At 37.1% G+C, this 22,640-nt stretch overlaps 1 long non-coding RNA gene across 1 annotated transcript; it reads right to left on the bottom strand.

The window, feature by feature from the left end:
• Positions 1–1,604: 1,604 nt before the first annotated feature.
• LOC125659943 (uncharacterized) lies at positions 1,605–22,595 on the bottom strand. The gene is made up of 3 exons (XR_008798907.1): positions 22,452–22,595; positions 3,831–4,035; positions 1,605–2,509 (listed from the first exon to the last, which is right to left on the bottom strand). It is a non-coding gene; the product is annotated as an uncharacterized LOC125659943 (long non-coding RNA).
• Positions 22,596–22,640: the final 45 nt, after the last annotated feature.

The raw sequence follows: 22,640 nt of genomic DNA, 5'->3' as shown, positions 1-22,640 counted from the left end.
ATTGAGGGTGTTAAGTAGCTGCATGATGAAAACTTTTTCTATATGATTTGTCGGATAGCCTTGGTATTTTATACAATATACTTCCTTATCATTTAATAATGTTAATCTGACCCAGGTGTAAAACATTTTCGTACAATTTACAGTGAATCCAACCGGAGGTCGAGGGCACCTTAAACAATATACATCAATCCACGAACACGGGTATGTTTACTTTCCTACTGGTGCATAAGCATACTATTAATTATTTTTGTAGCATATACAACAATGGCACTGGTCACATCGATGTTGAATCTTTTCTTCTTTTTAAAATTCACAAAGTTCATATTCTCCTTTTGCTCACTCTTCCTCCTCCATACCATAATTATAAGAGGAACTACACAGATAACTATAAGAGGAACTATACAGATAACTATCATAGGAACTACACATATAACTATAAGAGGAACTACACAGATAACTATAAGAGGAACTATACAGATAACTATAAGAGAAAGTATACAGATAACTATAAGAGGAATTATACAGATAACTATAAGAGGAACTACGCAGATAACTATAAGAGGAATTATACAGATAACTATAAGAGGAATTATACAGATAACTATAACAGGAACATATAACTATAGAGGAACTATACAGATAACTATAAGAGGAACTATACAAATAACTATAAGAGGAAATATACAGATAACTATAAGAGGAATTATACAGATAACTATAAGAGGAACTACGCAGATAACTATAAGAGGAACTATACAGATAACTATAAGAGGAACAATACAAATAACTATAAGAGGAACTATACATATAACTATAATAGGAACTATACAGATAACTATAAGAGGAACTATACAGATATCTATAAGAGACACTATTCAGAAAACTATAAGAAGAACTATACAGATAACTATAAGAGGAACCGTACATATAATTGTTCTAGAAATATAAAGAGGTACATGTATCAATATGCTCTCAAGCTATCAATATGAAATGATATTCATTCTGTAATGAATACTGGTATTCGTGTTAATTCAGGTGATTCCAAAATATAAAGGTCCACTAAAAATGAATGCATCTTCAGACAATATGGAAATTCTAAAAACGTCCTTTCTCTGCAACAGCAAAGGATGTCTGTGCAAACAAATAGGGATTTTTTTACTAAATAAATGCAGATATCATTAGAAAGTTTTTCTTTACAAATTCTATCAGACAGCGGTGTAAGTAAATATATTTTATTATGCTATAAGAAAATGTTGAATGATCCAAATAAGAATTATCTAGCATTGGTATTTTTATCAAAGAATATATAGACATAGTGGATGTCAGTCTTTTTTTAAAAAAAATTTGGGGGTAAAATTTCAGAGTGCAACCCGGAAGTTGCGCTGCAGCTCAAAGAGAGCCATGGTCATTGGCATCAAGTTCTCCATCAGCTTTACCTCACAGGCACCACTTGTGATTTTATAGTTTGAACACCAATGAACATGGAATTGATTCACATCCTTCGAGATGAATTATGGAAATTATACTTGGCATACATGATTGAGCCTTTGTGCCCTCTCTGCAATAACCAACTAGACAGACTTGTGAAAATTCAAATGTCTTTCATTAGTTTTATTTTGTTTTTGCTGTAACAAATGATCAGTGTAAAGATGTGCATGAATCACCATTGTAATAATTGCTTTGACTAGTAACCTTAAATAAATGTTCACTTTATCATTTACTTGAATGCATTTAATACAACTTGACAATACAGAATAATATGAGTAAGAAGTTGTACATTTATAGTATCTAAGTCCAAATGTAAGATTTAATAAATTGTGGAATTCATATCAGCTATTTCCTTCAGTAGAGGATTTGCAAATGTACAAGAGTCACACAGAGTTGAAAATCTTAGTGGACAGATATATATGTGTGTATTGTGAAGGTATATGATTTAGAATATGGATGTTTTTATTATTCAATTGCACACTCCACATGCATTTGACTCGTCCTGGTAACAGCTGTGCTTCATCCTTACTGAAATGAGATTTTGATGATAGAGAAGGTGATATGGTCAATGCCACTCCTGATTAAAGTTTATCAAATATATCAAATCCTTTATTAGCCAGAATCATATATCATCTGGCTTCAACATCTCCAATACACCTCAGTGATCAACAATGTCACCACCAGAGGTGGATCCAGGATATAATTCAGAACAATTGTGCTGCACAAGTGATAGCCTTTGCTGTGTGACAAATTTTACACAATGTAGTTGCTGTCAGATAATGACTAGTTATTCAATTTTAAAGTTAAATCCAGTGTTATGTTTGTTGTATCCATTGCGATTCTTTCAGAGGTAAATTCGGCATTGAACCCTCTGGCCTGCTAAATGTAGATTTAGATTTTGGTGCAACTTCATAAGAGTCATGAGAAATTGATCACTGGTATGAACCCTTGTACTGCCCATCCTAGAAGTTGTTAAAATGGGCCCATTCTCTTCATAACAGCCACCAACACATTGATACTTCTGAAGGAAATGATGTATATAACAGCATTTGTAACAAACATATACATCAAGTGAATATCATTAAAAGTATTGCAGGGTGGATCAAGAAAATTTGCAAAGGTGGGGGGGGAGGGCAAGTGTAATTTATACTATCCCCCTAAAATAGGTATGTGTGTAAATTAAAATTATCAAAATTGCAACCCAAATCCCCATATTTGTTACATAAGAACTGCCAAATGGGGGATGGCACCACCACCACCACCCTCTTGTCCCACCACTGCATTATTTAACAGTAAATAAACATCTTGTATCAAAATTTTCATTTTCAAAAAGAATTCAAACGCCGCAATCTAAATTGAATTAATTTAAGATCTGAATGTATGGATGAATGTTTACTATTTCTTTGTTGCCACAAGAGGCATAGTGTTTTACAAACAGTTACACATGTACAGAAAATGAAGTACGTGTGTATCAAAAACTTTTTCTAGGTCCTGTATTATGTAAATATTGTAAAAACATGTTATTTCAGTGATTCCAATCGTCTTTGAAATTTTTTTGTTTCCAAATTGGTAGCATTTTCCGTGAGGGTCACAATAAAAACATAAGCAATATCATTATTAATTAAAAATAATGAAAATGACAAACTGCATTGCCTCGTAATTAAATGTGTCCCCTCCCACCACCCCCCCCCCCCCTCCAGCATCCCATAAAAATGTGTTAATACAAGTTTATATGATTATATGATTAACTATTAATAAATATATTTACTTTACCCAGCTAATTGTTTTAACCCCCCCCCCCCCCCCCCCCCGGTCCCTTTTGCATTCATTTTGTATCCTTTATCAAAAGTAACATACTGCATAATTGTGTCATGTAATGTTAGTTCTAACTCTTAAAAACTAAATCCTTCAACTGCATTCGTAACGTAAAATCATTATCTAATTCCAAACGGAGAGAGGTCATTTATGTTACATAAAGAACATTTGATTTGGAGGTCCAAGTGACTTCCTAATAACCAAGTTTTATTTACTGTATATTATATCAATAAATATTATAACGGCTTTTGGTATTTTGAGGAACGGAATGAAACCGATTGTGGATACCTGTAAAAAGTAAAGGGTTTTAAAATGAAATACCCGACTTTAAAGTTCTAGTTACATACATAATTGTGTATACTCATGTGGGCTTATGAAAAGTAGAGGGTTGTAAAAATAAAATACCGGGCATTAAAGTTTTAGTTTTTATATACAATTGTATCCAATCGTATGAGCTTTTCTTCAGTGTTAATATCTGTAGTTACTGTATAAACTATGTTTAATTTTTGATAATATGCATTTATTACTGATATACGTCCCGTGGGATCCGCGTTAGAATAGGTCCTCAGTACCCCTTGTTTTTCGTAAAAGGCGAGTAAATGGGGGTGGTCCTTCGGATGAGACCGCAAAAACCGAGGTCCCGTGTCACAGCAGGTGTAGCACAATAAAGATCCCTCCCTGCCCTTGTTTCTGTTAAAGCCTTCCTTTTCTTCTGTTTATTAGTTGATTAATCTGAAAAAAGGAGGAGTTGTTAATTTTTTCAAAAGAATAAAAAATAGAAATAAATAAATAAATAATTTTTTTTAAATCAGGGTCAATGTACAATTCTGTGGATAAATAATAGTGGCAAATAAAGCTCCCACAATAAAGGGACACCAAATTTGCGAGGTAACTAAGAAGTTGAAATAATTGCAAGCATGATCTCGTTCCGTTCCGTTTTGCTAAATCCCAATTTTCGTATGGAAATTAGTATTTAGCGGAACGGAACGAAACGTCGAATTTGAAGCGTTGCACCTGCAAGTAGTCTGTTGTAATTGAATGATTTTCATTTTATTTAATCGTATATGTATCTTAAGACACGGAATTATCTCTCTTGTTTGGGGGAGGGGTTTCGTAAATTTTGTAATTTATTGCAACATGGTTCTCCCCTGTTTCTGTTTAAGCTTTCATTTTCTTCCGCTTGTTAGTTTATCAATCTGAAAGTAAAAGGAGTTGTTAATTCAAACAAATAAAAATTCAAAGCTCCCCCCCCCTCCAAAAAAAAACAACAAACACCCCAGATTCAATGTACAATTTTCTGCATAAATGATAGTGGCAAATAAAAACCCTACAAAACAGGGACTAGAAATCTGTGAAGTTACTATGAAGTTGAAATAGCAGTTGCGAGCATTACCTGGTTCCGTTACGTTCCGATAACAAAGGCTGTAGTCCTGCAATGCATGCATGCGATTTTTCTGAATACATGTATTTATGTATTCGTGAATGAAGTTCCTACGCTTGAAAATATCTTGGTCTTTATGCATTTTGTTTTGTGAATTTCGTTTGCCATTCCTTACACTGTGTAAATGAAGAAAAACTTGGTAAAGGGTACAATTCTACAGCATAAAATTAGTATGCATGCATGTGTTGAAAAGTAAAATGTACATGTAATAACCAGACATGTATCGTCATTTTTCATGGGGGGGGGGGGGGGGGGGGGTAACAACAGGGGATAATGGAAAATTGGATTCTTCAAAATTTCTTGCTATTCAATATAATAATTAAAAAAGATGAACGAAAACAGCAATAAACTAAAACAAAAAAAACCCCAAATAAACCAAGATGTTTTGTCCGATGTTCAAAGTCCTAATATGGGAGTCAAGAGTTAAAGCGTCCTTTACGTTGACTGCTTCAATAATTTCCTCCTACACTTTATTTTCTTCAATCGTTGGGGGTGGGATGGGGTGGTTAGAGTCCTCTACTATTAGTGTCTCACAATATCTTCATTTTCTTAATTGGTGGTAGTGTGTGTCTTCTACTATTATATCAGAACTTTCAAGCTGGGGTCATGTGGGGGGAGGGGTTGTCACCCAATATATCTTTTATTTGCATTACAAAATAACAAAAAATGGATATTGTTATTAAAGGTTGGGGACAGAGACTCCTGCCCCTTGATTCTATGTGCTTGATAACAACGTATAATATAATAAACTCGATTATTACTTTTTGCATTAGTACAATTTGCGTCGAGTTCAACACAGAATGTAATAACGCAAAATGGAATAGATCGATGACATTTTGTCTATTAACAATGATAGCTTTCATTCATATGTCGATTTGATATATCCCTCTGAGCTCGAAATAAAGGACATCACAGAGTTGTCCACTTCTGCTTTATACTTAGATATTTTATTGAAAGTAGACATTAACGGAAAACTAACAACTCAGCTATATGACAAACGGGATGATTTCAGCTTCTCCATCGTCAACTTCCCACATTTATGTAGCAATATTCCATTATCACCTGCATATGGTGTTTATATATCTCAACTGATTCGATATGCAAGAGCTTGTTCTGGGTATAGTCAGCTTTAAATCGAAGTAAGCTACTGACAAACAAATTGATGGTACAGGGATTTCAACAGTCTCGATTGAAGACAGCATTTCGCAAATTCTATGGTCGTTATAACGATCTAGTTCGTCAATACAACCTCGCATTGGGTCAAATGCTGTCTGACGTGTTTCATACCGATTGTTAAGCCGTTCTTGGCACACTGATTTTGACTGCGGATAACTCCGTTTACCTGATCAGGATATGGGGCTCACGGCGGGTGTGACCGGTCAACAGAGGATGCTTACTCCTCCTAGGCACCTGATCCCACCTCTGGTGTGTCCAGGGGTCCGTGTTTGCCCAACTATCTATTTTCTACTGCTTATAGGAGTTATGAGATTGATCACTGATCGTTATCTTCACCTTGCATATGTATATAAGATCTATTGAGCGCCAAATTAGCATAAAATGAAGTAATTGAAAATAACATGATTTAAAAATATGTTTAATTTTTAAATTATTGGGTGTTTTGAATGAATCGAATAAATCTGTATTATCAATTAATGAGAGCAATATTGAGTTACTAGTACTGTTCTCTTTTTTTAATTAACGATAACATTTGTCTTAATAAGAGCGCGATTGTTACAAGATCATCGTCTCTCTCTCTCTCTCTCTCTCTCTCTCTCTCTCTCTCATCCCATACACTCGTACAGTGTTGCATATGCAAATTATATATGCATCAACAATTTATGTACCTAAATAATTCCCTGATTTATAAATCTGCAATACAAGTAAATCATACGGTATAAGGATTCATGCACAATACAGGGTAAATATTCTACTCTGATACTTCCCCTAATTGAAGATAGCTGATCGGCACGGGCTAAGTATGTCGCAGTCTATTCAATGGACAATGGTATTTACTGTTGGAATGCAACTGGAGTTTATCGTTTTGTTTCATGGATTATGCAAATAAAGGGAGTTTTACTACTACTTAGAGTATTTTCGACAAATGTACACGTACATCTGCTATCCTTTACAGATATTACGAGTAGGCCCAGGTAAATAGTCGTCCGCATTCGATGCATTTTCATGGCGAGCATACATGTCATGTTTATAAGTAAAGTAGTATTTATGTATTTGCCTTTTACTTGAAGTAATTGTGAATGGTATAGATTGTATATCCTTTGCTTATTCCATTTTATCAATAGATAATAGATGAAATATTTCTCCGCGTTTTTGTATAGTTTTGACATATTTGCTGCAAATGTACGCACATTCACATAAAGAAAAGGCATTCTATATTTATTTATCCAAAGCTTTTAAAATGATTTACTACTGTACGATATGTTTATTATAATTTTGAGCACTGCGTGATGTTCCAAAACGTGATTTCATTTCTTCTTGATGTCCTATAAATTAGTATCGGAGATGTACGTGTTACCTGTCGAAGCTAACCGCACATGTAAATCGAAGACACTGATGTGAAGTGAAACGTAACAAAACTCGTCCCCTTATCAAAGCTGACATGAATTAATAAATATAGTATAATTCTATATGTCCGCCATATTTCTCTGCTAATCCGCCATATTTCTCTGCTAATCCGCCATATTAGTTGGAATTTCTATTGTTATATGTATCGGGGTTCGCATGGTATATTAGGGGACGAGCTTTGCTACGCTTCACTTTACATCAGTGTCTTCGATTTACGTGTGCGGTTAGTTTCTACAGGTAACACTTACATCTCCGATACTAATTTATAGGACATCAAGAAGAAATGAAATCACGTTTTGGAACACCACGCAGTGCTCAAAATTATAATAAACATATCGTACAGTAGTAAATCATTCTAAATATATATATTTGGATAAATATATATAGAATGCCTTTTCTTTACGTGAACGTGCGTACATTTGCAGAAAATATGTCAAAACTATACAGAAATGCGGAGAAATATTTCATCTTTTATCTATTGATAAAATGGAATAAGCAAAGAGTATACAGTCTATACCATTCACAATTACTTCAAGTAAAAGGCAAAGACATAAATACTACTGTACTTATAAAAATGGCATGTATGCTCGCCATGAAAACGCATCGAATGCGGACGACTATTTACCTGGGCCTACTCGTAATATCTGTAAAGGATAGCAGATGTACGTGTACATTTGTCGAAAATACTCTAAGTAGCAGTAAAACTCCCTTTATTTGCATAATCCATGAAACAAAACGATAAACTACATTTGCATTCCAACAGTAAACAACATTGTCCATTGTACAGACTGCGACACACTTAGCCCCGTGCCGATCAGCTATCTTCAATCAGGGGAAGTATCAGAGTAGAATATTTACCCTGTATTGTGCATGAATCCTTATACCATATGATTTACTGGTCAGGGTATTGCAGATGTATAAATCAGGAAATCATTTAGGTACATAAATTTGCATATACAACACTGTACGAGTGTATGGGATGAGAGGGAGAGAGAGAGAGAGATAACAACGAGAGATAAAGACGAGAGAGAGAGAGAGAGAGAGAGAGAGAGAGAGAACATCGATGATCTTGTAATAATCTGCTCTTATTACAAATGATATCGTTAATTCAATAAAAAGAGAACAGTACTAGTAACTCAATATTGCTCTCATTAATTGATAATACAGATTTTAATTGATTCATTTAAAGCACGCATTAATTAAAAATTAAACATATTTTTAAATAATGTTATTTTCAATTACTTCATTTTATGCTAATTTGGCGCTCAATAGATCTTATATATCTATGCCATTTTGCGTTATTACATTCTGCTTCGAACTCGAAGCAAATTGTACTAATGCAAAATGTAATAATCGAGTTTATCATATTATGCGTCGTTATCAAACATCAAGGGGAGAGGACAAGAATGTCTGTCACCCACCTTTAATAACAATATCCATTTTTGTTAGTTTGTAATGCAAATAAAAGATACATTGAGTGACAACCCCTCCCCCACTTACCCCAGCTTGAAAGTTCTGATATAATAGTAGAACACACACTACCACCAATTAAGAAAATGAAGATATGAGGCACTAATAGTAGAGGACTCTAACCACCTCATCCGACCCCCAACGATTGAAGAAAATGAAGTGTAGGGGGAAATTATTGGGGTAATCAAAGTAAAAGACTCTTTAACCCTTCACTCCCACATTAGGACTTTGAACATCGGACAAAACATCTTGGTTTGTTTGGGTGTTTTGTTTTATTTTATTGCTGTTTTCGTTCATCTTTTTTAATTATTATTTTGAATGGCAAGAAATTTTGAAGAATCCAATTTTTCCCCTGTTGTACCCCCCCCCCCCCCCCCCATGAAAAATGACGATATATTATTACATGTACATTTTGTTTTGCAACACATGCATGTATACTAATTGTATGGTGCATGTAGAATTGCACCCTTTACCAAGTTTTCCTTCATTTGCACAGTGTAAGGAATGGTAAACCAAAATCACAAAGCAAAATGCATAAAGACCAAGATATTTTCAAGCGTAGGAACTTCATTCATGAATACATAAATACATGTATTCAGAAAAATCGCATGCATGCATTGCAGGACTATAGCATTTCTGTGTTTTAACGTTTCTGTAACATGCCATAATGATTACTTTGAGGCTTGAGTGTAATTTATTCATAAATATTTTATTACGTAGATCTGGCGCAATGGCCATATCTCTGTACGTAAAAATTTCAAATTCAAATGTATTCGATAAGATGTTAGTATGCATAAATCAGTAAAATTCGTGTTGATCTTTTATTTGATATGATACAATGTCAATATACTGTAATGCATTAGTAGGATATGCAGAAGGCAAAAGTATAAACATTTTATTTTTTCATTATCAGTATCAATATCTATATGATCACGAAAAAACATTATATAATTTATATCTGGATTCATTTATACCGATTTAGATATCAATAAAAACAAAGCTGCAGAGTTTGGGAGAGGGGTTTCTAATGAGTCTGACGAAATTAAAAGAAGGAACCCAACATTTGCATTCAAACTAGATAAACTTCAACATGAATTCATTTCTGCTCTGACTGAAAGCATGATTCTAAATTCGGGAACGAATCTTGCATACAAAATAATTAAATGGGGAACACATAAATTCGAGCTCCTTTGGAATTTAATGAAATGTAGATATGCACCTTTCTTTCAACACGAATTGAAATGTTTCAGGCACGAAAACAGGGAGTTGGGGTGGGCAGGAAGGCTGGTCTGCTTTCCCCACTTTTCTTGACAATTTACTTTTTTCCCGTTATTCTAACATACAAAGTCAATATTTTCTACATGCACAGTTCAAACTAATATTTTTTTTTTAAAATTTGTAATGAATTCAATTATAAGCATGAACTCCTGTAAGTTTCCAATATATTGTCAATCACAAATTTTTAAATATCTGGAAATTTTTAATGCTTGAAAGCTTACATTTATATAAGTGATCAATTTTCTTTCCTTCTGTGAAATGATATATTATAAATCGAAGTAGGACGGTCACTCTCTCTCTCTCTCTCTCTCTCTCTCTCTCTCAATGAATATGGACATACAGAGACCGTAAAGAATTATGTGGTGCCAAGAGACATCAAAACTATATTTTCGTTTATAAATTTCCTTTCATATATGTCTTTGTGTAATGAACTGTTTATTATGGATTGCAAATGTAATACACGCATTTGCACACAGATGTATATTTTCGATCATTATTCCCTTATTTGTATATCCAAGTTTGTATATGATCATCGAGAAATTTTGAATTGTGCACGCAATATATCCAACCAGATATTAGATTCCCGATTTCTATAAACTGCAAAAACCTCGACCAGACAAGCATTCAATACACGAAAAATTTTCGACTCTGACATCTCCCCTGATTGAAAACGCACTGTTTGGCACGGGGGAAGTGTGTTTCAGTCTGTATAATGGAATGACAACTTGTTGTAAAGTTCTAACGAGATACAAATGGAGTTTATCATTTTGTTTCGTGGATATATCAGAATAAAGAGAATCTAATATTTTTGGTAAGTGCACATCTCCGATACCTGTTGAATAGACGCCCGTATTTGATACTTTTTTTGGCGATTATACCTTGTGCATTGCATATTATGCATATGGCATGCACCTTTATTTTGCAAGAATTGATATAAATAATATATTTTATGCTCTTTGCCTATTCCATTCTATCAGTATGTAATTGGCAAATGATTTATCCGCATTTATTTTATTAGAAAATGCAAATACTTGCATGCACTTACAAGTATGCAAGAAAAGCTTTTTTTGCATTTTTGTCTAACTTATCTAAACTTCCATAATGTTGCATTAGTATACAATCAATATTTTGTAATTTTGAGCAAAGCATAATGTTTTAAAATGTTATTTTATTTGTTTCTCATTCCCTATATATTACTATCGGAGATGTGCACTGGTCAAGTCCACCTAGAAAAATCACTCAGGTGTGACAATCACATTTGGGGTATATACGGGTAGAGTAAATTAGGCAACCTGAAAGAAATATGGCGGATAAGATGAGAAATGTGTACGTATTTATTAATTCATGTCGGCTTTAACAATAGAATATCCAACTAATATGGCGGATTAGCAGAGAAATATGGCGGACATATAGAATTGTCACATATTTACAGTGATTTTCTTTTGTTGTTCAGGTATTGTATCTGGTTATCATCAACAGGGTTTTTTATCGCATATGTGATAAAACGAGCTCCTCGCACCTTGATATCGTATGGGCGGAACTAACATCAGAATTACACAATAGAAACAAGGCGGGGATAATTCAGTTTTCGTGAAGTTACTTTTGCTGTTTCACAGGTAAAACGTGCGCCGATCGATGTCTGGGGCGTTGAAACAGACGAGAAGTGTTATGTAACAAATACATGTAGACACATACCTGTGACCGTTTTTGCAGTCAGTAATGTTAAATAGTTCTCTCTCTCTCTCTCTCTCTCTCTCTCTCTCTCTCTCTCATTTTATAAAGAGTTTGCTAATGCAAGTCTTTAATCATTTTCCCACTTTAATATTTGTGTTATACAGCCACCAATATGTGATAGATACTGCCAGGGATAATCAGTTTTCGTTAAATTAGGTTTCCTGTTTTACGGGTAAAGCGTGCGCCGATTGATGATGGCTGTTGAAGCAGACAGGAAATGTTATGTAACAAATATACACTTACCTGTGACCAGTTTTTTTTTCAGTCAGTAATGTTAAATACTTCTCTCTCTCTCTCTCTCTCTCTCTCTCTCTCTCTCTCTCTCTCTCTCTCTCTCTCTCTCATTTTATAAAGAGTTTGCTAATGCAAGTCTTTAATCCTTTTCCTACTTTAATAGCTGTGTTATACATGTGTTCTTAAAACATTTGAACAAATACATGTATAGAATTAAAGTCCTGAAAAATTATTTATGAAGCCACCAATATGTGATTGATACTGACAGGGATAATCAATTTTCGTTAAGTTAGTTTTGCTGTTTTACGGGTAAAGCGTATTAAATTTTATATACACATGCATCGTCCGACGATGGTACATATATATGGCAATTTACCATTGTATTGAATGTATGGTTCAATACATGTAAAATGAGAAGCTTTTGAAATATGTGACAAGTCGGTTATCTTCTAGCATTCTCGTAAAATTCACATTATCAAAGAGATGGACGGTCCTTCTCTAACTCGTGTGTTCCGCACACTCGTGACAGAAGGACCGCCTATCTATTTGATAATGTGAATATTACTCGGATGCTAGAAGATAACCATTACCTATACTATATTTATTAATTCATGTCAGCTTTAATTTCTAAGTAGTTAGATATATTAATCACTTGTCTATTGGTTTCAAACAATATGGAATTACTCAGTATAATTACATGTATTATGTGTACATTTTCTCATTGGTGCATGCCCGTTCAATTAATTTCACATTTGTTCCTAAATGATGATCTATTTTAGTGTTTTCATATCTATCTGATGTGCGCATTTGGTATTCGTCAGGGTCAGTTGATTTTTATGTAATTTGTTTGTATTGTACCCTTTCACCACATTTCTCAATAAACTTTGGAAACCAGGTGTGGTTAGCTGCACCGCAGTATAATTGTATTTGTAATGTAACGTGCAAGGGAGGTCACTGCCTGTGAACCCCCGCGGGCTCGTACCCGTGATTGAAACGGATAGCCCTGAGATACTGCAAATAGGTACAATACGCAGACTTTAATCAGTTGTACTGCGCCTATATATAGGATCTATTGACTGGTAGCGAACAAGTGCACTGGCAGGGAATTCCGCACACCAGTGCACTTCCACAAGGACAAGCAGGGATGCCCGCACATCTGCCCTTCCGCAGTGATGAGCAGGGATGACCACACACCTATCACTCTATAAATACCGGTTCTAATCAGAGACACTGGCAGGGATGTCTGCACACCAGAGCTCTACCACAAGACAGGCAGGGATACCCTCACACGTGATCTTGCGCAGCAACAAGCAGGGATGTTCGCACACTTGTAGCTAACAGATTCCAAAACCAGAGCAGGGTTTGACCACACACTCTGACAGTAATAAGGAGGGATGACCACACACTTACTACTTACACGTACAGTATAAGTAGGGAAGTCCGCACACTGATATGTATCTTGCAGGGTTTGTCGAGTTTTACCTATAGAACTGATGTTTTAGACATCATGTAGAAGAATCCTATATATCCGAAGTACCATAATGATCCGTAGTGTATAATTACTTAAAAATTAAAACAAAATACTAATCATACTCAAACTGGCTAATCTTTATAGAATCTATTATAGAAACACACAATGATTATAATTGTATGTACTTTAATTCAAAACTAACCATCATGAAATATTATTTGAGCATGTCTAATAAGCAATTTAAAATGACAAGGGCGATAACTCTCGCAATAAGGATAACATAAGAAATACAGCTTTCTGCTTCATCACCCCCCACCCCAGCTTTATGCGACCTCCCATAAAAGAACATACAACAGTATATGGCAAACACAATTCACATGTACAAACAAAAAATACAGATATCTTAAACAAGCTATTTTGATTCCTAAATCATCACTTCAATGGAAACCAAAGCCTGAGTGAACTTTGTGTTAACCATTCTGCAAAATAAAATATAAATATTTTACTTCACAGATTGGCAAAGGCAATAAGAAAAAGAAATTTAGCACGCATCTGCATATGCTTGTGCGTGTCATCCCGAGCGCAAATATAACATTTTCTCTTAACAAGTCTTTCTTTACCATTGCGCATAACAAAATACTATATTTTAATTTAACACAATGGTAAATGGAGCCAAACATGTTAAACGTGTATCATAAGACGTAGTCTTCGTGCCAGCGGGGAGGATTGCGTCGACGACCACTTTCATATTCATCGACAGTATGACATGTGTTTTCGTTCTTTGGACACTGATTTGGTATCATCCGCCTTCTCTGTACAAACTGCATCGTCTTCTTTCTCAGTCTCCCCGAACAGAACTTGTGGTTTTTGCAGACGAAGTCTATCAACGTGAACTATCTGCGGCTTACCACGGCTACCACAGTTTACTTCGTACAGAGGGTCAGATATCTGGCGTAGTATCTCAAACGGGCCCCTCCAGTAGCTAGTCAGCTTCGACAAGTTACCAATTTTTCTTGTTGGGAAAAATACATACACTTTATCACCGTTGCTTAACTTTTCCCAATTCAGCTTGGCATCATGGTAACGTTTCTGACTATGCATTTCGCCATGAATATGCTCCCGAACAGCGTTGTGTGCATCTTGAAGTTTCTCCTTTAATTCCCAGGCCCATTGATTTTGAGGAACTTGGTCGAGGTCGCTGGGCATTTGATACATGATGTCTAGAGGAGTAGCCATCTCTCGACCAAACATTAATACATTAGGAGTACAGCCTGTGTTTCATGTTCAGCAGAACGGTACGCCATCATCAGGTACGGTAAATGCATATCCCAGTCCCGATGATCATCATCAACGTATGCACGCAGCATGCTGGCGAGGGTCTAGTTAAATCTTTCAACCATACCATCTGACTTGGGATGGTATGGTGTGGTCTTAGTTTTCTTTATACCAAGTAGCTTGCACATATCGGCGAACAACTGGCTCTCATATTGGGTCCCCTGGTCTGAATGGATAGTATACGGGATGCCAAAGCGTTTGATGACTTGCTCAACGATAATGCGCGCCATGATTGCTGCCTCGATGTTCCGCATTGGGAAGCACTCCGTCCATTTAGAAAAGCAATCTGCGACAACTAAGATATATATGTTGCCTCTTGCTGTTACGGGTAATTCTCCAAGAATGTCTGTGGCAATGCACTCCATCGGAGCACCAGATATAGTAATCTTCATTGGGGATCTCTTGTTTTTCAGTGGAGCTTTACTTCGACTGCACTTATCACAACCAGCAATGTACGTCCTCACATCATCTTGAAGCCCAGGCCAGTAGTACCTCTGTCGAATCTTTGCAAGGGTCTTGCGCACACCGAGGTGTCCTGCTGACTTGTTGTCGTGGCTCATCATAAGTGCTGTTCGCCTTTCCGACATTGGGAGTATGGCTTGCATTTTCTTTAACTTTTCTGGACCTTCCCATCTTCGGTATAATATGCCTTCCATCAGTTCCAAAGAATTGAATTGTGACCACAATGATTTCATTACTCTGTCCTCGCTACTTATTCGGAGAACTCCGGTCGCTTGTTCGCCAATACCCAGTCTTTCAACCGCTTGATCTGTGCATCAGCATCCTGAAGACTGCGTAAAGATCCTAATTCATCCTTGGTAACCTGTTCAACAACCTTACCAGGGCTTTGTTTGTCCCAGTCCGTCGTAAACACACATTGCTTGGATGGGATGCGACTCAGAGCAACTGAGTTACGATGTTGGGTACCCGGGCGATGTTCAATCATCATGTCAAACACACTTAAAGTTTATATCCAGCGTGCAACTTGACCCTCTGGGCTTTTGAAGTTTAATAGCCAGCGTAAGGATCCATGGTCAGTGCGCAGTGTAAAACGTTTACCGTATAGGTAGTGTTTGAAGTGTTTAAAAAAGTGCACAACTGCGAGAAGTTCCTTTCTGGTAACACAATACTGTCTCTCAGCTTTAGTTAAAGTTCGACTGGCATATGCAATAGGGCATTCGTTTTCCATATATTCACTGTGACAGGACAGCTCCTATTGCGAAATTGCTGGCGTCTGTGTCCAGAATAAAAGGCTGATTGAACTCTGGCATGGCTAAAATCGACGCATTACACAAATGCGTTTTGAGGCTGGTGAAAGCATCTTGACACTCTTGTGTCCAGACTAGTGCGCTGCCCTTTTCCGTCACTTTACTTAAGAGTTTTGCTTTTTCGGCAAATTTTTCTAATACCTAGGGACGAGCGGGCCTCAGATACATTACAGGGCTCTGGCCAATTCCCGACAGTTTCTACCTTCTCAGGATCGGTGGAGATTCCGTCTTCTGTGATAACATGGCCCAACTAAAGTACTCTGCGTGAAAAGAGGACACATTTCTTTGGTTTCAATTTTAGTCCGGCATCAACAATGCGGTCAAACACCTTCGATAGGTGTTCAATTATGTCTTCAAATGTTTTCCCGACGACAATTACATCGTCTGGATAGATTAGACAAATCTCCCATTGAAGACCAGCCATGACGATCTCCATTAACCTTTGGAAAGAAGCCGGTGTGCAGCTCAGTCTAAATGGCATCTTACGGAATTGAAAAAGGCCTTTGCGCGTAACAAATGCTGTCATGGGTCGGTCTTCCTCCTTCACGGACACCTGCCAGTATCCCGAACATAAGTCCAGTGTTCAAAACCATACATTACCAGAAAGACTGTCCAGTGAATCATCGATACGCGGCAATGGGTAGGCGTCTTTTATGGTCAATCCATTCAATTTCCTGAAATCAACACAGAAACGAGTACTGCCATCTTTTTTTGTACCAAACCCACCCCTGCTGCCCATGGACTAGAAGAGCGCTCTATGACTCTATCCTTCAGCATATCATTTACACGTTTATCTATTTCCTCGGCAGCATGGCAAGGAACGCGCCTCAAGGGTTTCTTAATGGGGTGTGCGTTGCCAACATCTATCTCATGCTCAACAACCACGTTCGTCGCACCCAGATCAGAGTTACTTAGTGTAAAAGCATGAGAATATTGTTGCAGAAACTCCCGCACTTTGGATTTCTGATCCTCTGTGAGGTCAGTGCTACTGCGCCTTAAGAGATCTTCAAGTTTGTCATGCAACATAGAGCTTTTCTTTGTCTTTCTCTCTGCCTGGACTGCGCAGACGGATGACATTTCAGCAATATGAGTGCCACTGTAAATGGTTCGACTTTCTGATCCCATATTTAATACTCGAATTAGTATCACACTATCTGCTTTGACTAAGGTCCTTCCTTCAAGGGTACCTGTGGACACAAACCTTTCATTTGATTCCACCAGACCATGAATCAGCGGAATGCTTTCACCCTCTGGTGCACATTCTCTCCCCTTCATGACTACCTCTTGATTTGTTGGTATTGTCAGCGTTTAGCGCTACAATTCGGTAGCACCCATAGCTCCCTTCTTTTGTAAGGTTATATTGTTTTCCTCTGATTTTCTTCTTTGCCACATCAATCGTGCATCCATGTTCTTCCATGAAATCAAAGCCAATGATTCCATCATTGCTCAGTTCCGCAACCACACCGTCCAATTTCCAAGAGAAGGCACCTATCTGTGCTGTAAAGGTTCCCGTGCCACTTATCTGGAGACAATTGCCACCAGCATCCAGTATATCTCGACTGAACGAGCTCAATCTAGGTCGGTTCTCCTCTGGAATTCTACGCATCAGTTCAGTGGAGATTAGACTCACTGTCGCACCCGTATCCACCAATAGATTCGCCTTCACACCACAGACGTCCATTTCAATGAACAGACCAGCTTTTAATCCGACTGGACTTGTTCCTATGGAAGCGTTCTCGTCGGTCTTTATACTTCTGCTTGAAGTCTTGGCGTCGAAGTCCTTAGTTCTCCAACCACGATTTTGTTGATGTTCCGTGGTAGGGAACTTAAATGGATTCTTAGCTTTCCTTTGCGCCTGATAAGCTCTACAATCTTTCCGCATATGCCCTGGCTTTCGACAAAAGTAGCATATTTTCTGTGTCCGAAATGTTTGATTCGATTATATTTGTTTTGATTGGGGAGAAGCTTCATTTCGTTGTGCATAATTCTTCAAACATCGAGGCTGTTTTCCCATCCACGGGTTCAACGGTGGTGGGACGCGTATAGTTCTTTTTCTCAACTCTGTTGTAAGCTTCTAATTCGACAGCCAACTGAATAGCGTTATTAAGGTTTTTTAGGACGTGCCTGTTTAATGCGGATGCGCATTTCTGAGTCAACTAGTGCATCTACGAATTGGTCTTTAGACAGTGTCTCCCTGATCTCCTGTCCTCTGGCAACGCTCACGCATCTGCACCCTGTATAGCTCTGTTTGACTTGAAGGTGCAATTCGGTATTCCAGGGCTTTTACAAGTGTCTGATAATCGAGTTTTCCCCCTTTGGCATGTTACCCAATACACCCTGTGCACTTCCTCTAAGGGAAACTTCTAAATACAATCCCGTCTGGTTGTATTTCCATCCACTTATCTCTGCACAGGCTTCAAAGTGCGCATGGTTATCTAACCATGGACCACTGCCATCATACGTTGTTGGCTTCATGGTTTGTCTCGATACTGGAAAATCCGCCAACGCATTGTCATCACTATGGGGACTGGTGAATCTTACTCTGAACCTACTTCTAGTTATCCCAGGGGGAAGAGAATCGTCTTGGTCGTCTCTGTGAGGTTCTTCGGGAGGAAGTCTAAGTCTAGGTTTATCGTTAAGCACATCCTCTCCTTTTTCCTGATACAGATCAACTTTGGGAGTAGATTCTCGACCACTGTAAACGAGGGGTCGTGCTCCAGCGTCTCTATGCAAGTCCATGATAGTTTGCTCAACATACTTTTCTGTAAGGGTCTGCGCATGCTTGGCTGGCGCACTGCTTGGTGAATTTTCTTCTGTCTGTTGAAATTCTCCCCAGAAACGGGACGCACCAACGCCAGAGTCTCTCACTTTGTCTTTCATGCGCGTTGTGACAGGCGTTGACGACTGGAAACTCTTATTCCTTATGCTCTCCTCTTTCAGCTCCGCGAGCTTCTCTTCTATCATGGAAAGCTCCTTGTCTATGTCGTCCATCGTGCAGCTACCTCAGGGAATCCCACCGCTGCCACCCAATTTTATGTAACGTGCAAGGGAGGTCAGCGCCTTTGAACCTCCGCGGGCTCGTAACCGTGATAGAAAGGGATAGCCCTGAGATGCTGCAAATATGTACAATGTGCAGACTTAATCAGTTGCACTGCGCCTATATAAAAACTATTGACTGGTAGCGAACAAGTGCACTGGCAGGGGATTCCACATCAGAGCACTTCCACAAGGACAAGCAGGGATGCCCTCACACCTGCCCTTGCGCAGTAAAGACCGCTCTATAAATACCGGTTCTAATCAGAGACACTGGAAGGAATATCCGCACACCAGAGCTCTACCACAAGACATGCAGGGATGCCCTCACACCTGATCTTGAGCAGCAACAAGCAGGAATGTCCGCACACTTGTAGCTAAAGCCAGGACAGACTTTGACCACACCCTGACAGTAATAAGCAGGGATGACCACACGCTTATGACTTCACGTACAATATAAGTAGGGAAGTCCGCACGTATACGTATCTTGCAGGGTTTGTCGAGTTTTGTCGAGTATATCGTGTAGAAGAATCCTATATATCCGAAGTATCATAATGATCTGTAGTGTACAATTACTTACAAATTAAAACAAAATACTAATCATACCCAAACTAGCAAATCTTTATAGAATCTACTATAGAAACACACAATGATTATAATTGTATGTACTTTAATTCAAAACTAACCATCATGAAATATTTATGCATGTCTAATAAGCAATTTAAAATGACAAGGGCGATAACTCTTGCAATAAGGATAACATAAGAAATACAGCTTTCTGCTTTAGTAAAATATCATAAATAACAGAATGTGACTATATTACATTCAGGTTAGGCCTAAGTGAAACACATTTCTGTGAAATATCGCATTGTAAAAGGGAGTTTTTAATTTACCAATTAAAGGTCTATATTTTGTTTTTTATAAAAATCAAAGACTTAGTAACTTGTAATTGGCATTTAAAGAGTCCGTGAAGTCAAAGTCAAAATTTTGTTTAATTGGTGTAGAATAACACGAAAGTCAATATCCCAAAATTTTACAGTCAATATAGCGGCGATAAGGAAATTATTGCCGTTAAAAGTTGTCGATTTTCGCACCTGATTAAAACCAATTAAGGCAACTTCCGGTTGTACTATTATTAGCAAAATACTTGCGTGACGTCATTTTACATCAGCTTTGAAATGGCAACTTTAAACGATAACAGCGTAACCTCGGATTCTTCGTCCGATATTGACCTACACATGTCATTTGAGATATCATCCTTCGAAGAAGAACACGAGGAACATCAGCAGGACATAGTCCCATATCGGTTTGAACCTGAAGTGACTGATCCTAGCGAATCGGATGGATTAAGCGAAGACGAAGTCGACGACCAGCTCCGACTAGGAAATACGGATTGGTACAACTTTCCCTATCTTTTATTTGTTACACATGTAATTAAATTGATAAAATATATAGATATATATAAAAACTTTATAACTTCACAGGTTATGCGTGTAGGAAAAAAATAGTTGTACCCACGCTTTGGAAAACGTTTGGCCATTGATCAGGTCCAGCACAGTTTCTTCATTTAGCTCTCATTATAAACGTAATTATAATAGCTTGATTAAGTTAGTTTAGATTGAATTTCTTAATTGTAGTGGCATAGCCAAGAAGTCGCATGTCAATTTTTGAACGTGTTTTTACTTTGAAGTGACCACAACACTGTCCTGATTAGAGTTCATAACAAAAAAAATGTCAATCATTCTAAGAATGTTAATGAAAAGAAAATTTCTTCTGTTTTGTTAACTGTCCACTATCCTGTGTGCGTTGAAACTTACATGTAGATAAGTACACAGGGTTTTGACACAATATGAACAAATGGGTATATATAGTATAATAGTACCCATTTGCTCATATTGTGTTAAAACCCTGTGGATAAGTATGATGACTTTACAATTTGGAATTCTACTGCCAATCCATTATTATTTTGATCCTTGTTGACAATTATTCTATTCTGATGATTGGATACATGTTGCTCAACAACTTAATAATCCTCAACATCTGACCCTTTTGAATCAAAATACTGAAGGATCAGTTTAAGAATTATTTTTTTGTTTACAATGTGTTGTATTGACATCAAGGAAATAGCTAAATAAAGAGAGTGGTGCACCTGGTATCATGGAATTAAGTTGCCATGTAATATTTTACCTCCTTTTCTATTTGTCTTCAGGAAATTAATTCATTGCAGTTATTCATAGCAAATACTTCATTAACTAATGATTCAGTAATACATGTTGATAATGCAATTACAATTTTAAGTGTAATTGTGGATCATGCACACCCATGTCCACAGCCTTAGAAAGCAAATGCTGCTCTGACATTTCACAGATTGTCGAAAAAAATGAGTCTTATAGTGGTGATTTAACCTGCATTACAAGACATCCTGGATTCCAGACTGTTTGTCTAGACGTCTTTGTCCTGGAGACTGCACACCACCAGTATCGTTCTCAGTATTGAGATATACAGAACAGTATGAACGAGTAAGAATGATGTTTTATTATCTATAATTAATAGGAATTCAACAAAAGTGGTGTATTCAGTTGTGTAACAATTTATACATTTTTATCATAGGAGAAACAGATATACCGCATATCGTCAATTAGCTCGTTGGTGTTGGGGCTACTTAGGAAAGAGTGTTCGAGTTCCCCTCCCCTCCTGTGCAGTAACAAAGATCCGTGAGACATTCAGCTCAGAGGAGTATCACGGATATCAAGACCCAGAATGAGTAAGCATAATTTGACTCAAAGTAAAACATTTTACTTCAGTTTAAAGAAAGCACTCTTGAAGTATTTTTATTAAAATGGAGAGCAGCAACGATCAACCTTTAAAAAATATTGCTATAAAATTACATACTTTAAAACATGCATAGCTCAATTCAACTTAATTAGTAGTTATCATACAGGAACACAAAAATATGGGGCAGGTGGGAGGATTTTATTTTTTAATGTATATTTCCCGAGAAATAAAATTAATGACAAAAGACATCACAAACAGTGTTAATCAAGTTAAAATTCAAAGAATCCTTGGTAGAAGATACAAAACCAACATTCTGTGACTTTAATCATTCACTCATGTCACTGGGAAGCAAGTTTGTTTGAAATTATAATTTTCGCGAAAATAAAAAAAGCGAGGCGACTCCTTTTTTGAGGGGCGGGTGGGGATGTTGATCTATCAATTAATTTTAACTGGCCTTACATAAAATATAAAATACAAGCAGCATAGGTTATTGAACATTCATGAAATTTCTGAAGCATAAACATACCTGCAGTACATGCCATAGTAAGAAAAGGCCACCATTTTGGGGCAATGTGGTTGACAGTACTATGGCATGCCTCTATCTGTGATGTCTGGTACAATGGGGATAGCTTGGGAATGTCCGTTTTCATCTGATTGGACAAGATGATGTCACTAATTTTCTCACTTGCTGTTGATCCTTTTTGAAAATGATATA

Source organism: Ostrea edulis, chromosome 9 (assembly GCF_947568905.1).
Source record: "Ostrea edulis chromosome 9, xbOstEdul1.1, whole genome shotgun sequence".
Classification (NCBI taxonomy): domain Eukaryota; kingdom Metazoa; phylum Mollusca; class Bivalvia; order Ostreida; family Ostreidae; genus Ostrea; species Ostrea edulis.
This window is presented reverse-complemented; position numbering and strand designations above follow the sequence as displayed.